Here is a 12265-nt window from a genome sequence, read left to right as displayed (position 1 = left end):
ATGTGTTTGAGGTGTATCACCAGTCTTATATGCAATTTCTCTGTTCTCAGTTTTTTATAATTATTATCATACTTGGTTGGGATGACCTACAGAGTCACAGGAGGGGCTGGGACAGAAACCGGCCTCTGGCACCTGGTGTTTTCATGTCCCCTTCCATAGATCCCTGTGTAGGGGACGCTGTCCTTTCCCTTAAAATGTTCCTTTCTGTGGCTTCCCCTTACATCTCTGGTTCTTCCTCTGGGTCATTTGGGTGCCTTCCTGCCATACCCTCCCCTTCATATCCTAACTTAAGCAAGGCTCCTCACCATTCTGAACCTCAGTTTCTACATCTGTGAAATGGGCACAGAGTTCCTGCTGTGCAGCAGGTGCTCAATAAACTTTCGCTTCTTTCAAAGCTCGAGGCTGGAAGACTCCAACATAAATTTTCTCTAAGCTACATGGTCATAAGGCGCAAAATCATGAAATGCTGGACCCAGAACAAAACTTTAAGGACCATCTCCACCAACCCTTTCATTCTGTGGAGGAGGCCCGCCCTCCCCGGCCTCACCTTGGTGAGGAGTCCTGAGCACGCTAGTGAGGAGCAGTCGAGTCGCCGATCCCGCTGGCCAGGGCAGTACTTGTGCTCTCAGGACCCAGATGTCCCCCCTCCTCCAGTTTAAATGCTGACCCCCTGGAGCCTGCCATTGGGGGGCCGGCACAGCTGACTATAGGAGGCAGGACAGTCAGGGGTGAGGGCCTGACCTCTGCTAAATGTCAGCTGCCCCAGGGCAGAGGGGGGACAGGTCTCCACTGGGAGGCAGGAGGGAGGGCTGCTCCTTGGCAACATTTTGAAGTGGGTCTTCCAGGTTCCTCTCCCCACCATGGGTTCCAGCCCTGCTCTGGCAAAGTGAGACCAGGCAGGCCAGGCCAGCAGGGCGAGTGGAGGGGCAAAGGGCTGAGGCCCAATGGAGGCGGGCGGATAGGAGCTCTTGCTGGGGTAGGGACTAAGCACAAGGCGACACTGCAGAAGCCTCCAGAGTGACCCACCCGAGGGCTTTTAGGACCTGGCAAGGCAGCCCTGATTTTTCTGGCAGATTATTTTCCCCACTTGGGGCATGTCTCTGTGGGGCATCCCATCCCAGCCCTTGCTGGACTGGGCGTGAGCTGTGAAGGGCAAGGCCGGGGCTGCCACTCAGACTAAATTCCCTGGCAGCAGTGAACAAAGGCCCTAGGAAGGTAAGTGAAACTCAGGGAGGCAAGAACGCCCTGCTTAGAGCAAAGGGGCCCCTACGGCCCTGCTGAGGTCACACTGACCCAGCTGCCCCTTGGCTCCCTGGTCAGGTTGGCTTTCAGGATCTAGTTACACCTGGCCAGCTGTGCGCTTCAGAGGACAGACTCACCAGTGCCTGGGATCCCCCTCTTAATCAGTGGGGTCTTCAGGGTGAGGCCGTTTGATAAGGCCCAACCTGGCTTGCTGCCAAGAATCATGGAACCGAGTGTGTCTCCCTCATCGCTCGGGCTGCTAGGAGGCTCACAGACACGGTGGTTGGCCCAGAGCAAGTCAGTGCCTCACAGGCCAAGTTTTCCAGGACACCTTCACACACAGCTGCCTGTGTTTTTTAAACTTATTTTTCTTGGCCCGATCCCTTTTTATCTTATCTTCAAGTATTTTGATAAGTGTTTCAGATACATTTTTTAGACTGAATGGCATATTAATAAGATACCAAATAAATAAATAAGCATTGGCACCCGGGGTCTCATGTAAGTCTCACCAACCCTGGGAGACTGAGGACTGTAATTGCCCCATTTTTACAGGTGGGGAAATTGAGACTCAGAAAGACGATGAGACTTTCCACAAAGAACCTTAAGAAGGTGACTGAACAGGACCTGAACATAGGTTCTGTTCCTGAGCCAGCCTCTTCCTCCTGACAGCTGAGACCATAGCCCTCCCTGGAGAAGCCGGCCTGGCTGTGGGCTAAAGCCATGGAACCAAATTTGGCCCCAGCTCCAGCATTTCTACCTCCGTTATAAAGCTTCATCCAGAACCATCAGGTGTAACGATAAAGCTGATGATCGCTGACCCTTACAGGCCAGCTACTGTCCTGAGCACATTACATGCATGTCCTCACTGAATCCCCCCAACACGCAGCAGGTACCCTTGTCCTCTCCATTATACAGATGAGGAGACCGAGGCCAGAGAGATGGTATAACTTGTTCAGTGACACACAATTAGCAAGGGTCAGACTCGATTCTGTGGGGTCAATAATGGGATTTCATCCAGTGGTAAAGCTGTCCTGGATCCCTTCCATCTGCCAAGATCAACCCAAGTGGGGTGATAAGGGTCCCACGGACAGTCCACCAGTGACCAGTGAAGACAACCCAGTGGATGGAACAGCCACCATTGCATTTGACCCACACGACCCCCCGTGGGGTGTCACCCAACCCGTCTCCTCCATTCACTCAGCGACTACTTACTGAGAGCCCACTGGGTGCCAGGCACTGCGCTGGCCCTGGGAGCACCGGGGACGCAGATGACAAGAACCCCCATCCCGTGGAGCGGGCACGGGGGTGAGCCGGGCAAGGGACTGCGGCAAATCACATGGTACGTTACCAAGAGTCGTGCTCTGGGGAAAAATACAACAGGGTAAAGGATGGGGGGGGCAGGTTCAGTGGTCATCAGGTGGCCAGGGAGGGCCTCACTGAGAAGAGTGAGGCCAGAAGACGAGGGTGCAGGGCAGCGGGTTCCGGGCAACAGAACAGCCGGCGCCCAGAAGGAGAGCGTCTGCCGCGCACGAGCGAGGAGCCACACGGAGGGCAGAGCGGAGGGAGGTGGACAGGCCAGATCGCACGGGGCCTGGGGCCGCGGCCGGGAGTGCGGCTTTCACGGGAGGATTCTGAGCAGAGCCTCCAGTCTGAACAGGCTCGCTTGGGCTGCTTGGCTGACAGCAGACTGTTGCCTCGAGGGCAGAGCAGGGAGAGTGGCGAGGAGGCCACTGCAGTGTCTGGGCGAGAGGCGGGGCTGCGGGAAGCGGTTAGATTCTGCTGGATTGCCGATGACCTGGCTGTGAAGTGTGAGCAAGGAGTCACATTCGGTGGATCCAGGACCTGCAGGATGGACCAGCTTTTGACTGGGGCGGAGGCCACCCCTCAACGGCCTCCATGGAGATGGCCAATGGCAGAGCTGGGGCTGGAGGCAGCTCTCTCTGCAGGGTCCTCTCTCTAAGCGCTGCCCTGCCCGCTTCAAATGAGACACCAAATCGGAGAGACCAATCCACAGCCCCACCCCTGCCCCCTTCCCAGCGCTCGCCATGCTCAGCCCATCTCCTCGGATGTCTGTCTCCCCAGCTGGACACGAGCCCCCGAGGCACGGGGGCCCGGCCTCCAGAGCCCCGGCCTCCAGAGCCGCCTCCACGGGCTCACTGTCACTTGCGCGCGCACAGACTCTAGAATCAGACTGCCCAGCTCCAATCCCGGCTCTGCCACTTCCTATCTGTGTGGCCTGGAGCAGGTAACTTTCCTCCTTTGGCTCATCCAGAAAATGAGGGTCGAATAATAATCCATGCAGAGTGCCTAGCACATAGTAAGAGCCCAATAAGCTTCAGCTCATCTTATCATTACTGTTATTCTCCCACCTGGAAGAAGAGTAAGTAGAGAGGGACTTCACGTGGGGGGCGCAGCTGGTGCAAAGGCTCGGAGCTGAGCCCCTGGCAGGGCCTGGGCCCTGGTGGGTGCTGCCTTGTTTAAGAGCAGCAAGGAGCAGAGTGGGGGCCCAAGTGGAGCCTGGACAGAACCTGAGCCTGATGGGGGGTGGGCTGGGAAACGAGTGACCCGCGTCCTGGGGCTCCAAGGAAAGGAGGGAAGAACAGTGAGGATCTCTGGGAGCCTCCCTAGAAGAGTCCACACACACATACACACGCTCCGTGTGTTGCACCCAGCCCCAGGGGCCTGGGTTTCCGGCATGAAGGTGATGGGGGATGGGCCAGGTGCTTCCTGGTAGCGAGATAGTCATGGATGCAGGAGGCTGACCCAGACCCAGGATAGTGGCAGGACCAGCCCACCCTGGGCCTCCTCTTTCTGTACTGACTTGCAGCCGTGCCCATGCCCAGAAGGTTCTAGCTGGGCAGATTTTCTTCCTTCCCTCCCTCTTCCCACTTCTCCCTTCTCCTAGTGACCTCTTTCCTTGGGCTCTGCTTGATAAGCTTATGAGGTGAGAGACGGAAGCAGATGAGCCTCACCCCACGACCCAGTCACAACCTTGGGGTCTGGGCTCAGGCTGAGTCCAGTGGGGGCTGCTGGCCAGAGAGAAGACAGGTGCTCCCTGGAGGCCACAGGCTGTGACTTTGGGGCTAGCCAGGTGGGCAGCAGCCTCCCGGGTGCAGACGCACCCTGACAGCTGTCACCGGGTGACAGGAGTCTCCTGTGGAGCTCTCCGTGGTCCTGAGCTCACATGCGCTGACCAGGGTCCTAGCTCGGCCCTGGGATGCCCTTGGCCAGCCTCACCCTGGCCCCTGCCAGCCTCCTCTGTGGTTCAGCAGCTTCTGTCCTGATGGCCACTTCCCCTGTCTGCCACCTTCTGGCCCCCTTCCCCACCTGCCTTACAACACCCTGGTGACAGCTGTGATCCCTGGTGTCCTCAGCTCTGGGAGAGCCTCAGGGCACTCAACTCCTCCAACTGGGAGAAGGGGCCAGCAGTGAACAGGTCCGACACCTAGTAGGTGCTCAGGGTGCTCTTGGAATATCCATGGGGGAATCTTAGAGGTCGCACAGCTCACCCTCAGTCTCCATTCCTGGCAGGAATTGGCCCATCTACAACCCCCAACCCAAAAGTACCTTCAGATGGACCCCCACCACCACCCATCTGCTTCAAAGGGCACCTTGACTTTGAGCTGAAGGCTGACTCCCACCCCATCCCAGTTCTGCCCCATGTTACCAAAGGGCTCTGCCAGTTCCGTGTGCCAGGCCTTGCTCCTGGCCAGCTCTGTTAAAGGACTGGGCCAACTGGGGGGTTGCTTACTACTGACGGGCACCCACCACCCTGCAGGGCACTCTCAGTGACCCATCTGGCTTCCAGAACCAAGGCCAGAACTGGGAAATCTCGAGCCCCATGGAGGGTCCAGACTCCTCTCCCAAGGTTTGAAGGACCCTGGAAAAAGAATATTGCCCAAACCTTCACCCTAGGCCAGTATCCCTGCCAAGTGCCCATCTGGCCTCTGCTTGTCCAATTCTTAGTATCGCCCATTCCAGGCCATTTGCGCTGCTAGAAATTCTTCTTTCTTTTGGCCTAAATCAGCCTCCCTGGAACTTCTGCTACCACTTCTGGGTTCTTCCTTGGGGTTAAGCAGAACCAATCAGCATCTCAGAGATCAGAAGACGGCAACCACCACCCGACTCTGAAACTAAATAAAGGTCTTTCCAGCGTGAGGTTCCATAATCCCACACGGAGAAGAAAGGCAGAGGAGGTGACTACGGAATATGATAGATTCCAGAGTTCTGGCAAGATGGGAGAAACAGCTGACGCTGTGTTTATTCCTGCGTCTCTCCTTGTTTTATTCATTCCTTTGGTTCATATCCATCAGGCAGGCTCCACAAAAAACAAGCCTACACCCTGGGATCACTCTACAGGCAGCACATCATCCAGGCTGCTGGCGGACATTCACCAAGAACCTGCCGGGAGCCAGGCACTGCCGATGCAAGGGCTGGAGAGAAATCAGGGGCACATTCATGGGACCAACCCTGAAGGAAGGTATATGTGTGTCTCCATTTTGCAGATGAGGAAATGGAGGCTTCAAGAGGCTAAGCTGAGGCTTCCCTGGTGGTGCAGTTTTTGAGAATCCACCTGCCAATGCAGGGGACATGGGTTTGAGCCCTGGTCCGGGAAGATCCCACATGCCGTGGAGCAACTAAGCCCGTGCGCCGCAACTACTGAGCCTGCGCTCTAGAGCCCGCGAGCCACAACTACTGAATCCCACGCACCTAGAGCCTGTGCTCCGCAACAAGAGAAGCCACCGCAATGAGAAGACCATGCACCACAACGAAGAGTAGCCCCCGCTTGCCGCAACTAGAGAAAAGCCTGTGTGCGGCAACGAAGACCCAACGCAGCCATAAATAAATAAATAAGAGGCTAAGCTATTTGCTCAGCCAGCCAGGGCTTGTGGGAATGAAGCAGATGGAAACTGAGGCTCCCCAAGCATCCTGCACCTGCCAACAGGTAGACCTGGAGCCCAGTGGGGCTGCAGATTTGGGAGTCCTCTCCCAGGCTAAGCATGAATGTCTTGGCCAAGGGAGGGTCTGGTGTATCATGACCTTCAGTCCCCAGAAATTCTGCTCCCCTGGCACTCCCCGGAGAGAGGGAATCGGCTCAAGGGGCCAGCCCCGGCCAAGGACTCCCTCTGCCCAGGTGACCAGAATGTCCTGGCAAAACCTGTTTACCATGGGCTGGGGGTGGGGGCAGCTGCTGCTCTTTCCATCCACAGATAAGGACACCAAGGCCCAGAGAGGCGAGGCAGAGCCATACTGGGAGCCAGTTCTTAGACTAGCCGGACGGGGCACCCAGGCCACTTCCCTGGGCACAAGGGTCTGGGCCCCACTCTCTCTGCTGGCTCGGCTCCAGGGTGAGAGCCTGGCTGAAGGCTCAGTCCCATGCCCATGCTGAAGCCCACCCCCTCCCTGCTACTCCACAGCAAGCCCCTGTGCACCCTGGCCCTCTCTCTCCTTCTTCCAAACCCCTCCCCACTCCGCCTGATCCCAGCCCCTTCAGCTGCCTGAGGACTTTCCCACAGAGTGGCTAGCACGTGCCTGGGAAAGTTAGTCTCCGAGGCTGGGACCCGCCCTCGACTCCCTGGGGCTTCCTCCCCTCTTCCCACCGGTCACTGGCCCAGCCAGGACATCAGCCTCTGGTCCCCAAAAGCCCATGGGTGGGGAAGATATAGAACATTTCCACCGTCCCAGGATGTCCTATTGGACAGCACTGGAGGCTAAACAGATGAGTCATCCTCCGGCACCAGCCAGTGGGGTGTTTGTGTTCAGAAGCCTGCAGTGGCTCCCACTGTCCAGAACCGAAGTTCACAGCTGTTGTGACCCCTGCCTTGAAAGCTGCCTCCGCCTTGCCTTATTCATGTTAACTCGATGGTCACCACCCAGCACATGCTTAAATCTGTGCCAGCTGTCAGCTGGGGGTTTTACTTATACTTGACCCTCACAACCATCTTCGGAGGTAGGAATTATTGTCCCCATTTTACAGATGAGGAAACTGAGGCTCAGAGGGTAAAGCAACTTGTAGAGTATTCCTCTGCTCACCTGTGCAAACCCAGTGCTCTCCAGGGTCTGAGACCCACACAGCCTCCACTTTTAAAGGGGGCAGGGGGAGGTGACACTGGCCTGAGCCCCAGGCCACTGAAGGCTCTGAGTGGCGCAACCCCAACAGCCTGTGCCTCAGGGTGATCAAACTGTTTGCTTCCAGAGCTGTCCAACAGCACAGTCTGCAATGGTGGAAACGTCTAGGCCTGGGCTGTCCAATGCACCATCCACTAGCCACGTGTGGCTACTGAGCACTTGAAATTGACAGGGGAGACTGAGGAATTAATTAATAATTTAATTTAATTTTTAGTTTTAATAGCCACGTGTGCTAGTGGCTACTGCATTGGACCGCCCAGGATTAGAGGGACTGTGGAGGACGGAGGCAGGGAGGCGGGTCTACTGCACCCGCCCTGTGGGAGTGGTGGAGGAGCTGCGGGGGCGGGGACACACAACAGGACAGCCGTGGTGCTGAAGTGAGGGGGCAGTGGTGAGCCGTTGGTGAGGTACCTGCTAAATACTAGGTGACTGAGGGAGGGAGCGGGAGGAGGGATGCAGCCCGGGGGGGACTGGGGCCAGACATCCTGGGACCGAGAGTGGGTGCTGGAGGCGGGACCTGGGGAAAGTCTGGGAAGGAAGAAGAGCAGAAGCAGAGCCGTGGAGGACAAGCAGGTGCCGGTGGTCAGCGCGAGGCCGGGACACACACTGCCCCAAGCCTGGGGGAGGGGCCTAGGCCTGGATCTGCACACAGGCCACCTGAGGCAGCGTCCAGACCCTGCAGCCAGACGGCAGGACTTCGCCATTTCCCTGGGCCTCGGCTTCCTCATCAGTGTAATGGGGCTATAATGGCGTCCATGTCACAGGGCTGTGGTGAGCGGTCCGCGTATCTAAAGTGCCTGGAACAGGAAGTGGGTGTGAAACAACAGCTGGTGAGGGGCACATGGTGAACGTTTGTCACAGGAGGAGGGAGACCAAGGCCTCTGAGGTGGAAGCAGGGACTCCTGGGTGGCTTTGGGGACAAGGAGAGGGGCTAGACGCAGAGACATACAAACACCCCACAGAAAGGGCTCTGTGGGCGCTGAGAACAGGCGTTCCCAAATCCGGCGCCCCTCCAAGGTGCCCCAGCCCTAACCCTAACCCTAACCCCCACTCCACGTGACCGGGCACCGCCGAACCGTCTCTTCCAACCCCTGCTTCTGCCCTGTCACAGCAAACCTCAGCAGCAACTGGGCTGGTCCCCTGCCTCGCCAACCTCCGTTCCCACATCGTGAATTCTCCAAGTCAGGTGGGGCCCGTGCTCCCCACGCCCAGCCCGGGGCCCAGACAGACAGACAGACATTCAGTGAGTGTTCGGGACAAGCCAGAGCGAGGAGCACTACGGCGGAATTTCAGGCACGGGGATCTTCGGGCGCTGGGCCAGGGTGGAGGGAAGCCACCCTGGGGCTGTGAGAGGGCCTTGCGGGGATATGAGGACCGGGGTCGGGCCGCTGGTGCTTCTGCCCTGTCCTGGGGTGGGTGGAGAGAGCAGACTGGCCCCGGGCGTGGAGCTGGGGGTGCAGCAGGAGCCAGATGGGGGGATGAGGTCCTCACAGAGCTCAGTCCAGTGGAGGGACAGAGGACAAATGAGAGAACCGGCCAACAGAGGATGCCAGGCGTCAGGGAGGGCCTCCCGAGGAGAGGACACTTCAGCCGAGACTCAAGGTCAAGAAGGAGCCACCGCGCAGAGTGGGGACAGCGGCCCAGGCATTGGGCCAAGGGCACAGAAGCCTGTGTGTTGGGAACCCCAGTGCAGCGGCAGCAAAGCAGGGGCCCCAAGTCTTGTGAGGGGGTGTAGGGCCTCGAGGAGTGGCAAGGACACTCCCCACACTTCAGGGGCTCCTTAGGCAGAAGCCTGGGCACCCCATCTTGGTCAGCATCCTCTTGGGTCGCAATCCTAAGGCTGCTGTGAAAGATTTTCAATCTAAAATAGAACCAGAGGATGTAAAATGGAGAGTCTCACGCATGTGCCCTCAGGGAGACAAAACTTAAAGACCAGGAGACTTGATTTCCCGAAAACTGATAGCGATGGAATTTTCTTGCATTGGAGGGTTGATCAGAGGTTGCCTCCTATCAACCTTGGAAAGTTTTGCCAGAGGCAGGATGGAAGATGACCCAGGTCGAGTTGGTCTCACAAAGTGGACCAGATTGAGCTTTGTTTGTGTGACTAGACTGATTCTGTCTGCTCAAGAAGTTTTTAAGGCTGGTCTCCTTTTGTTTCTGATTTTAACAAACCCTCACTGAACTCTCCCCTCTACAGTCCCTGCCTGTAAATACGACCTGCCCCAAACCCTCCACAGACTTGCTCGTAGCTGGCTCCAGTTTGCTTGTCCTCACCTCTTTGAGCTGGCCTCAGTTTACCTCTTTATTGAGGTCAACACAGCTACACCCTCTAGCTGGACAGGGCTGGGCAGGGCTGGAGAGCAGCAAGCCCGGAACATTCCTCCCAGGAGATGGCGCCTCCATCACCACCGCCTTCCTCAGGGCAGCTGGCACTTACTGATTGCGAGTGCCCGCGGGTGCCAGGTGCTGTGTGCGCTGGCCTTACTCCATTATCCTCAAGGCAACTGGGCGGTGAGGAGAGGGGCACAGGGGCTGAGGGACCTGCCTGAGACTCAGCTGGCAGCAGCAGGACTCACACCCACACGCCACCCCTGCGGCTTCTCGTTCAGGGTTTCCCGCACAAAGTCTGGGCTGCTGCCTTGAGCCTAGCCCGGGCCAAAGGCCCCCGCACGTCTGCCCCGGCCCCCAGCAGGAGCCCGTGGGCCTGTGTTTGTGGGTCACAATCCTCCCTGGCTCTGGCATGTGCCCAGACCAGCCACCAGAGCCCTGTGCCCAAGAGAGCTGCACCCTCCCAAAACCCCTCTGCCTGCAGCTTCCCCGCCCCCCGCCCCCGACTCCCCCTGGAACAGTGTGAGCGCCCCCTTCCCCCGTGGCACTCTCAAGGCTGGCCTGCATTGACTTAAAACCACATTTCACAAAACCCAGGCTTCCCTGAAAGGCTGCAGGAGCCCCAGAGCCCTTTCCCATCCCCCACCAACTCCAATGGGAACAGATCACCCTGGACAGGGTCCCGTGTCAGGGTCTCCAGTAGCCTGAAGGGGGTCTGATGCTCTAAAAAGTTGAGAGACCTCTGAGGCCAGGCCTGGACTTCAGGAGCTCTGGCGGCCTGAAGCTCCTTAGGGGACCTGACTCCTGCAGACCCCTGCCAGGGGTTGTCGCCTGCCCATGTGTACTGCCCTCTTGCCCACACCCTCCCTCTCTTCAACTTCTATCCCCACCTTCCCCATTATTTTTTCCCTAGCCCTGCTGGCCTGGAGCTCAGAGACAGTGAGGGAGGGTCCCACACCGACTGCACCCACCACTCAGGGGTTTCTGTTCGCTTGCAGTTTGCCAGCTGGGCCTGGCCGTATCGCCTGGGGACACACAAACCCCGCGCCCGTGGCCACCCCTACCAGCCTGTTGCCGTATGGGGGGAAGAAGAGGGCCCACCTAAGGCCTATCCCAGAGCCACTCTCTGGCAGGTGCACTAAGTGCTTTAGCTCTAATCTGACCCTTACATTAGCCCCCATCACCATCCCAGGTGAAGAAAGGGGTTCAGAGTCTGAGTGACCAGCCTGACTCACCCTCTAAGTGGCAGCAGAGTGGCCGACCCAGCCCCTGGGCCCTCCTGCTCCCCACCACCCCACCCTGCCTTGATCTCTGCCTGGCACCTCCCTGGAACCCCCAGGCCCACCCTCCCCTCACCTCACCCATTACCTGCCCCGGGTCCCGGTGTGGCACACCACAGGTAAGGCAGTGTCCCATCCCGGCGGCTGCACCGTGCTTCCCGACCCCGCTCCCGGCCTATATGGCTTGATGGCAGCTGTTTGTCCCTGGAGGCTGTCCCCCAACCCCCAAGCTGAGCGCAGGCAGCAGTTAGGTGACTATGTGGTGAGCCAACTCTGGCCTGGCCTGACACCAACTCTGCCCTTCATCGGGGCTGGTTTCCTGGCTCCACCTCTTCCGAGCTGGGTGGCCTCACCTCTCTGGGCCTCAGTCTCCTCATCTACGAGGTACAAACAGGTAACCGAGCGGCAGGGCAAGGCAGCCCCGCCCTGCGGGAGCCACTCCCCAGAGCCAGGAGCTGAGGAGGTGAGGGCACCTGGCGTTTCCGCCTCACAGGTGAGGGGGCCTGTCGGTGCCCTGCGCTCAGTAAACCGCGAGCCCAGCTCCTCTTGGAGTCTCTCCCTGCTCCCTCTCTGGGCAGAAGGTCACCGTGAACTGTGCCCTGACTCCCAAGGGGCTGCTGGGCACGTCCAGCGGGACGCAGATGGGACACGGAGGTACACACAGAAGAGCTCAGAAGCAAACTCCCTCCACCGGTGGGACCCAGTGGCTCAAACAAAGCGGGGGCTGGGGGCGGGGAGAAGAGCTGGGGAACCTGGGTCTGAATGCGACTCTGCCCATTAGAGAACCTGGGCCGTTCACCTGCATGGGGGCCCAGCTCTCCGGGGGTGGGGGGGGTGGGAAAAGAGGCTGGCCAGGGATGAGAAATCAGAGGGCTCAGAGGAGACCCCCAAACAGCTACCGTACTGCCTGGCTTCACGTCCGAGCCCACCACTGGCAAGGCATTAGTCCTCTGCGTTAGGAATGGCCCTCTCCGGGGTCCTCCCGAGAGGGTGAAGACGTAAATCAGGCCCTGGCGCAGAAGGGGGCTGGCCGGCAGAGCTGCCAGCATTCGTGCTGCTGGAGGGTGGGATGCATCAGAGGCCTTTAAACACGCTGCCCCACACCCCTGGGACCCCTTCTCCCCCCCCTCACAATCCAGCTTAGCCCTCGGCTCCCGGGGGGGCGGGGGGCGCGGCGCTGCAGGGGCGCCTCAACCCCAGCCTGCTCGGGAGAGAAACTTCCTGTTGGTCTGTCTGCCTGCGCTGCAGCCCCCCTGTGCCTCAGTGTCTCCCTCTGTCACATAGGG

At 58.7% G+C, this 12265-nt stretch overlaps 1 protein-coding gene across 2 annotated transcripts in view; it reads right to left on the bottom strand.

The window, feature by feature from the left end:
• Positions 1 to 12265, bottom strand: part of MGAT3 (beta-1,4-mannosyl-glycoprotein 4-beta-N-acetylglucosaminyltransferase) — a 30457-nt gene that overhangs the window by 5523 nt on the left and 12669 nt on the right. The window lies entirely within an intron of this gene.

Source organism: Balaenoptera ricei, chromosome 10 (genome assembly GCF_028023285.1).
Source record: "Balaenoptera ricei isolate mBalRic1 chromosome 10, mBalRic1.hap2, whole genome shotgun sequence".
NCBI classification, from domain to species: Eukaryota; Metazoa; Chordata; class Mammalia; order Artiodactyla; family Balaenopteridae; genus Balaenoptera; species Balaenoptera ricei.
This window is presented reverse-complemented; position numbering and strand designations above follow the sequence as displayed.